This window comes from Microcebus murinus, chromosome 24 (genome assembly GCF_040939455.1).
Source record: "Microcebus murinus isolate Inina chromosome 24, M.murinus_Inina_mat1.0, whole genome shotgun sequence".
Lineage (NCBI taxonomy): Eukaryota > Metazoa > Chordata > Mammalia > Primates > Cheirogaleidae > Microcebus > Microcebus murinus.
In genome coordinates, this window is record NC_134127.1 from 9474923 (window position 1) to 9483199 (window position 8277).

The 8277-nt window shown below is 34.6% G+C and overlaps 1 protein-coding gene and 1 long non-coding RNA gene across 2 annotated transcripts in view; both read right to left on the minus strand.

The window, feature by feature from the left end:
- Positions 1 to 8277, minus strand: part of NRG1 (neuregulin 1) — a 1019909-nt gene that overhangs the window by 755561 nt on the left and 256071 nt on the right. The window lies entirely within an intron of this gene.
- LOC142864130 (uncharacterized) overlaps positions 1 to 8277 on the minus strand; it is a 62682-nt gene that overhangs the window by 26289 nt on the left and 28116 nt on the right. The window contains exon 2 of the long non-coding RNA XR_012914708.1: positions 1 to 7919. This exon is cut by the window's left edge and continues 26289 nt beyond it. This is a non-coding gene — a long non-coding RNA (uncharacterized LOC142864130). The remainder of the gene's footprint in view (positions 7920 to 8277) is intronic.

Consider the following 8277-nt stretch of genomic DNA (forward strand, 5'->3'; position numbering starts at 1 on the left):
ACAAACACAAGATTCTCTAAACAAGAAGCTAAAATATTGAACAGTGCTAGAAAATTAACCTCTTTCCACTTTTAAGTCAGTATTTGTTTGCTAAACTCTAGATTTTAAAAATTTCTATACAAAATCTCAATCATTTTTCAAACCAGAAAATCATTTTCTAAATTATTCATCTCAAACAAAAAGAGACAAAATCCAAAAAGCAAGTTTATGAGTGAGAATGTATTTTGCATTAAAGGCAGCTGCTTTCCAGAGCTTGCGGTCATGGAGTATTTTACTACATTTAAAAAAGTCATTCTGAGGTATGTGTGTGTGAATGTGCATGCGTGCCCACAAACACACACCCTCTAGCTACTTCAAAGTTAAGAAAATTCAGCACTCTGATTTTCAGAAAAATGCAAATCTCGACCTAGCAAGGAGAGTCTAGCATTATCTTAGCCACATGCCCTCCGTGAGGCTTACTTGATCTGAGCATACACTTTCATGTGAGGAGGGTTTTAAGAGAGCAAAACAGAATTTCCATAGAAAATATTCTCTCAAAGTATTTACTTTTGATGAGCAAAACTTCTCAAGTTAGGAGCAGAGAAAATACAAGAATAATAAATGTCACTCCTGGAGATTTTTTACAAAGTGATCTTCAGAGAAATGCATCCAAATAAGAGTTTTTCAATCCTCCTAGGATCCTGGAATAAGGTCTCAAAGGAAAAGCACAGGAACAATTCAACCAACTACTTGGCTTGGTTCTATACTTACGTCATCCCAAAGTGTTGCTTCTCCTTTTGACAAAACTGTGAGGTAGCTAGTTCTATAAATCTGTAAGATGTATCAGACACTTGCCTGAAATTTGTGCTTCCAAGTCATTGTGTAAGTAAAATATGCAAGGTGAAAGATACCAAAAGGATCCAAGATCAAGGACTGTCCACAGTGATACATGCCAATATTATTTACAAAGCGCATTTTACTTGTGGTCCAGGAATCTGATTTGAGACCTACTGTAATTGGTAAACTTTAATGAACAAATGAAATATTAGTTACCAAAAGCCTTTCCTTAAAGGAGGCAGGAATGGGGGCTGGGGAGGAATTCAAGTTTTCATTTTCAGACATCTATCTGGGTCCACGAACCTTCCAGCTGCAGGTATAAATGCTATTTCTCTTTTGATGAATTGATTGCTGAAGCCATCTCTGACTCAGCACAATGACAGTGCTGGCAACTGCCTCCCTGTTTTCCAGCTTTCTTCTAGAGGAATGCCTCTTCACACAAAACATTGACAGCACAGAGACATTGAGAGTGAGATAATAGCAGTTACAGCAAGAATATAAGCTTTCACAAGAGCAACTAAACAAATGACAGAAGCAAATAAGGTTGCCCTCAGACCCTACTGTCAGACATCCCCCCCAAAATCCATGGTAGGGGAAGAGCCCACTTTTCTTCCACAGTGACTTTCTAGAACAAGTCAATAAAAACCCTGGAAACACAAGACATTTGATCTTTCACGTGTCAGGGCACAGCATTATGTTTTTTGACTCTAAGTGGTTTTTGTAATGTGTTTATTTTTGCAGATAATATTTATTAAGGACATATGTGCCAGATACCATGCTTACGTTAAGCACTTTAGGACAATTACCACATTTATTTTTTACAAGAAAATAAAAAAGTACTTATTCTTAATTGTAATAATAATGTTGATGATAATTTCATAGGTTAGGAAATTGAGGCCTTAATAAGCTCACCAACTTGCTAAACATCACATAGTTAGAGAGTGACGAGGCTGAAACTCACATCAAAGCATGTTTTTTGTCCAAGCCTGGACCCTTATCACATGCTTTATAAGCCTTTTTTAGTTCCTTTTTTGGGGGAGGTGTCAGTCTGTCTTTTGAGGGATCCCACCAAAAGTGAAGGACATGGTAGCCATCGTCCAATTAAAAATAATCATCACTTCTCTCTTTGACCTAAGGTTAGGTGAAGGGTCAGTATACTCAATATATTAGGGGGAAAAATCGATAGTAGCCCCTCACCCTATAAAAGGAGAAAGAGGAGGGGCATGAGAGTTAACTGCTTTTCACCATTCCCAAGTGAGGAAGTAGATGAGCAAGAGTCCGTTGGAAATATCCTCTATCAGAACTGAATCCAAACTCTAAAACATTGATGAGCATTTATAAAAACCCTTACCTAAGACAGAGAAATAATACAAATCCCAAGAAACACATGCAGGAACCAACAATCGAATTCACCAGAAGGAAACATGAGCCCTTAACATCTGGAGAAGCAATCTAATATTCCGATATGGCATTCAAAGCAAAAGAACATTTGGAAAAGAGCAATTGCTACAGATGATTCTTCATTCATATAGCGTAGTTCGAATTTTATAAAATTAGACAGCAAGATGCCCTGAAAAAAGCCAGTGGTGGTTTCACGTTATCATTGCTATACACCAAAGAAAACATAAATTTCAGAAAAATAGAGGAAATTATAAAAGGTCGCACAGCAAGATGCCTCCAAAACAGATACTGATTTCTATGTTGCTCTGCCTTAAAATGTCAAAATAACCTTATCCTCCCTAACTAACATCCACTCATTTCAGACACTTATGGGTTTAGCGTAACTATTTGTAGCTCCCTGGTGAAATTGTTTAGAAAGCAATAATCCTAAAATAATCACGAAAGCAGTCAATCAAGGTAAACAAAGGAAGAAGCCATGAATATATAGAATTGTAGTCAATTACCTTGCCTTATGATTATTTTGCACATGGAATTCTAGTCAATACCCATTGTCTACTAAGTTCTGGAAACTGTACCAATTGCTGGGGTTTCTAGACCTAAAATGGGCTCACAGATACAGTCAAAGGAATTTACAATCAAAGAAATTTATTTAATGCTGGCTAATCAATAAATGATCTTTTAAACTTTTCAATAGACAATAAATTAAAAAGTTAATGGTTTTATTTGACTTTTAACTCTTAAACTAGTTAACCAAAGCTACTTCTTAGATTGTGAACAGTAATGGCATTGGCACTCCCTTTGACTGTGATGTTAGTTAGGACCCTCATGTCACTGATCATACTGAAAAGAATCCTGTCAACAGGCACCAACGTGTCAAGAACCTTCCCTTGAACTCATTTGTTATTTTCCTTGTCTACACACCTGTCTGTCCTACTGACCTGGAAAACAATCAATCCAGTTGGCTACAGAATGTAGAAGGCATACTGACTGGAGAACAAGTAAGGAGCAGACCCTAGAAGGATGCTTTGCAAGGGAAGATTGTAAACGACAAAATATTTATAGTCAGGTCAAAAGAGAGACTTGAATTGCTTGAGATGACTATCTTCCAAGACCTGACAAGCCTATAAATAACCATGAGAAGATCAACAGGTAGGAGTGGTGAAGGAATGATATAAATATTATAAGACATATATATAGTTTTTGGAAATAAGAAGAAAGAAGGGAATGAAATATAGTAAGGAAAAATTTAGGTGTGTTATCAAAGGCAGTGAGGGGATAACAGGAAGTTAGATGTCTTAGTTGGGCAATTTATTGCAATTGAAGAAATTTCTGCATAGAATGTTATTTATGATACAAAATAAATCCAACAATAAGGACACTTAAATTTATATATACCTTTAGGCAAGAAGTATCACTGCAAAATGTAATATATATTATATATATATATATATATATATATAATGCATACCATTAAAATAATGCTTACTGAGAGATTCACACATAGAAAATATGTGTTAAATAAAAATTTTTAAAGCAATATTCAAAAATTCGTATTATGCCTATGTCCAACCATGAAGAAAATTATATACAAGACCAGACAAAACTTTAAAAAGTTTAAACAGGCTTATTAAAAGAGACCTACACCTACTTCTTTCTTATTTTTCTATTTTTTTTCTGTTTTTTGTTTAATAAATACTATTTGCATTGCAATGAAATAACATTTTTTTTAACTTTTAAAAAGGAAGGGCAGTCCCTGGAAGTAAGATAAGTCACCGTTCAATTTTAACAGAAGAATAAAATCAATTTTTGGTTTGGGGCTTATGTTTTGCTTTATTTCCCAAGGATCTGAGTCCTCCACAACAACAAAAGTTGCTTAGCTTGTCTAAGACCCAGAACCAAACTTAAATGTCTACAGTGTAGTCAATAGCATTTTCAAGTGGAATTTAACAAATACCAGGAAAGACCCCCTAAACAGACATTCCTCTTCAGTAGAGCTTGAAATCCTATTCTTTTTGTCACACAACCAAATCCTGCTAACTCCATGAAGTGTACACTCTCTGCTAAGGGAATGCAGCATTAAATAGGAGCTTTTATTATTTAGAATAAGTTTGCTTTAGAAAAGAAAAATAAGAACACTCAAAGAACTCAAAGAACAGGGCTTTTTCAAATGTGTGCCAGAAAAAGGCAGGTTGGAGGGTGGAATTTAATTCTAGAATATGAAACACTCAAGAAGAGGATGTAGAATGGGCCACCATCACGTGAAGAGAAAGTGGTCAGGCTACTGGAAAAATAGTCTGGGTGCCCAGTTACTAAGACCCATAAAATAAAGGATACTTTGGGAAGCTATGAAGAAGTAAAAAAGAGACATAAGAAGACACCAAGGATGGCAGTCTTATTGTTGGACATTTTACCCAGAGCTTATTCTTTTTTAATTTTAAATTACTAATACTAAAAGCCCTGGGGCTTTTACAGCTTGAAATCATGGTGTGACAAACTATTAATACTCTCAAGACTTGCCAAATAGAACTAAAAAGGACCTTAGAGAATACTTTTATCAAAATCCTTCATTGCACAGATGAAGATATTGACATTCAGAAAAATCCTTCTAAAATGCAAATCAGATCCCATCGTTCCAATGTCTAATCTTCACTGCCAGGATTTCTGCTTCTAGCTAGAACAGAGTAGCTTATATCATACTAACACTTACAACAACAACTATAAACACAGGCGTCAAATGTTGTTTGAAGGCACTGAAGAATGATTAATCTTCAGCTAGAACTTGATGGATCAAGATCAGAAATGAAGCAAAATTGATTTCACTTGAGGAAAGTGCCCGTTCATAAGCAGTATAGGGCAGAGAGGCTGATCAGAAAGTAGTTCAGAGCTTTCAGTAGTGTTATGGAACTAAGAGAGAAAAATTGGAGTTTGTGACCCATAAATAAAAAGGCCAAGTCTTTTAGGTGAGATTTCTGAAGGGCTGTCTCCATGGATAAAGGGGACAGTGAAGAGAAGCTCTCAGAAAGACTGAAATGCAACACTGAATTCTCTCAATTCCTAATTATATCAAGCTGATCTAGTCTCTAGTTCAAATCCTTTCAGAAGAAAAGACAATCCTCTCTGAGGTTATCTATCATCATCTTATATAGCCTTTAACTTTTTTCCATATACAATGTCTGATACCCAGTTCAAAATTACCAAGCATACAAACACACAAGACCAAGTGACTGAAAACCAGGAGAAAAGAGAGCAGAAATGGACCTACTAGATGGTTTAAATATAGCAGTTACATAGATTAACAAATTTTAAAATAAAGAACTGTCATTAATATGCTTAATAACACAGATCACAAGATGGAGAATTTCACCAGAGAAATGAAATCAATGAAAAAGATTACAATGAAAATCTTAGAAATGAAAATTATATAACTGAAATTATAAAATTTAAAACTCAATGGATAGGAGTAACAGCAGCATTGACTTAGATAGAAGAGGTTTAGTGAACAAGAAAATAGGTCAGAAGAAAACATACGGATAGAAGCACAGAGAGGAAAAAATAGCCACTGTAGAAAACAAACATAAAGAAATGGTATAAAGGGGTAACATACATGTGATTGGAATCCCAAAAGGAATGGAGAAAGAAACATTGAGGTAGAATAAATATTCGAATATGTACAGGCCAAGTATTTTCAAAACCTCATAGAAGACATCAAACTATAGAATTAATAAGCTCTACCAAACCCAAGCAGGATAAATATATCACATACCAGTAAATACATCAGATTTAGTTGGTTTGAATAATCTAGTTTGAAATGCAAATTGCTGCTATACTAATAACAAATGAGGCTTTAAAGCATTTCTAGAAAGAAGAATTCATAATAGTAAAAGGATCATTCCACCAGAAACACAGACATCCTTCATGTTTAGAGACCTAACAACATAGCTCTTTATAAATTATGTAAAGAATAGGTAAATTTAAAATCAAATTTGAAAATTTTAACATACACTCCCAGTAGCTGGTGAAAGCAATCAAAAACAAAAATCAGTGAAGATATGTGAGATTTGACCAGCATATTTTATGAACTTGCCTTAAGTGGCATTTATAATGCACTGCATTTCAAATGAACAAAATACAATGAGCAAACTGAATGTTGACCAAAACTGGACTATAGGATAAGCAATAAAACATGTCTTAAATTTTAAAGCACCAAAATCACACAATCTATTACCACTGTGGAATTAAGCTAAAACTCAAATACAGAAAAATTACTATAAAATTCCCCAATCATTTGAAATTAACCCACATACTTTTAAACCACCTATGGATAAAAGAAAAATTCACAATGATATTTTTCATCAAGTAATATAGAAAATATCCACATCAAAACTTAGGAGATGTACCTAAAACTCTTATTTGAGAGAAATTTATATATTAGAAAAGAAGAAATCTGAGAATCAATAATCTAAGTCTCCAATCCAGAAAGTTATAAAAAGAATGGAAAATCACACCCAAATAAAGTAGAAAAAAGTGAAGAAGAGAGCACAAATTTATGAAAACAGAAAATAAACATACAACAGGGAAAATCAACAAAGCCAGCAATTTGTTCTTGGAAAAGACTAATGTGAATACAATCAAAAACCTCTAACAAGACTTACTGAGAAAATAACTACAGCACAAATGCTAATTATCAGGTGTAAAAGCAAAAGGGCTATTAATAGAAATCCTAACAGATGCCAAAAAGATAATAAATGAAGCAACTTTATTTCAATAAATTTGATAATTGGAATAAAATGGGTAAACAAATTTCTTGAAAAACTGCAATTTAAAACTAACATGAGAAGAATGTAAAATCTGAAAAATCCTCCATCTTGTAAATAACTAGAACCAGGAATTAAAAACATTTCCAGAATGAAAATTCAGGCCAAAATCAGTTTATTGGTGAATTCTACAAAATATTTAATAAAGACATCACAGTCATCATACACAAACTCTTCCGAGAAATGAAAAAGAACTACAATACATTTTATGAGGCCATTATAACCTTGATACCACAAGGGTATTATAAGAAAGTAATTACTGTACAATCTCTCTCATTGACTTAGTCTCCATACACACACAGATGTACGTGTATGTATGTGTGTATATTTTTTCCAGAAATATAATGTTTAATATTTGAAACTATCACTGCAGTTCACCTCATTAACAGAAAAAAGGAAAAACAATTATTTTAATAGGTACAGAAAAAATAGGATAAAATTCAACACTCATTTATGACTTTTAAAAAAAAAAATCTATTCACCTATTAGGAATAGAAGAAAACTGTTTTTAGCATAGTGAAGTTTCCAAAAAAAAAAAAAGGAAAGAAAAGAAAGCCTAAAGCAAACATCATATAAAATGATGAAATATTGAAACCTGAGATCTCGAATCAAAGATACTCCTTATCTCACATCTTTTCTTGCTTACTTCCCATTTATTCTTCCATGTTCAACACACAATTATTTCTTCCCAGATGCCTCCCAGGACTCTGCAAGATCAGGTCCCGCCTTCCTCCTGTGTGTTTACTTATCTCTATACTTAACCCTCATCTCCTTGTCTTATTACCTGTTTTTCTCTTTCCCACTAAGCTAAAAGCTCTTTTAAAGCAAAATATCTATGTGTTCACCTCCATATCTTCCAATGCTTGGCACATAGTAGGCACTCAAAACCTATTTGATGAGGCCGGGCGCTGTGGCTCACGCCTGTAATCCTAGCTCTTGGGAGGCCGAGGCGGGCGGATTGCTCAAGGTCAGGAGTTCAAAACCAGCCTGAGCGAGACCCCGTCTCTACTATAAATAGAAACAAATTAATTGGCCAACTGATATATATATATAAAATTAGCCGGGCATGGTGGCGCATGCCTGTAGTCCCAGCTACCCGGGAGGCTGAGGCAGAAGGATCACTCGAGCCCAGGAGTTTGAGGTTGCTGTGAGCTAGGCTGACGCCACGGCACTCACTCTAGCCCGGGCAACAAAGCGAGACTCTGTCTCAAAAAAAAAAAAAAAAAAAAAAAAAAAAAAAAAAAAC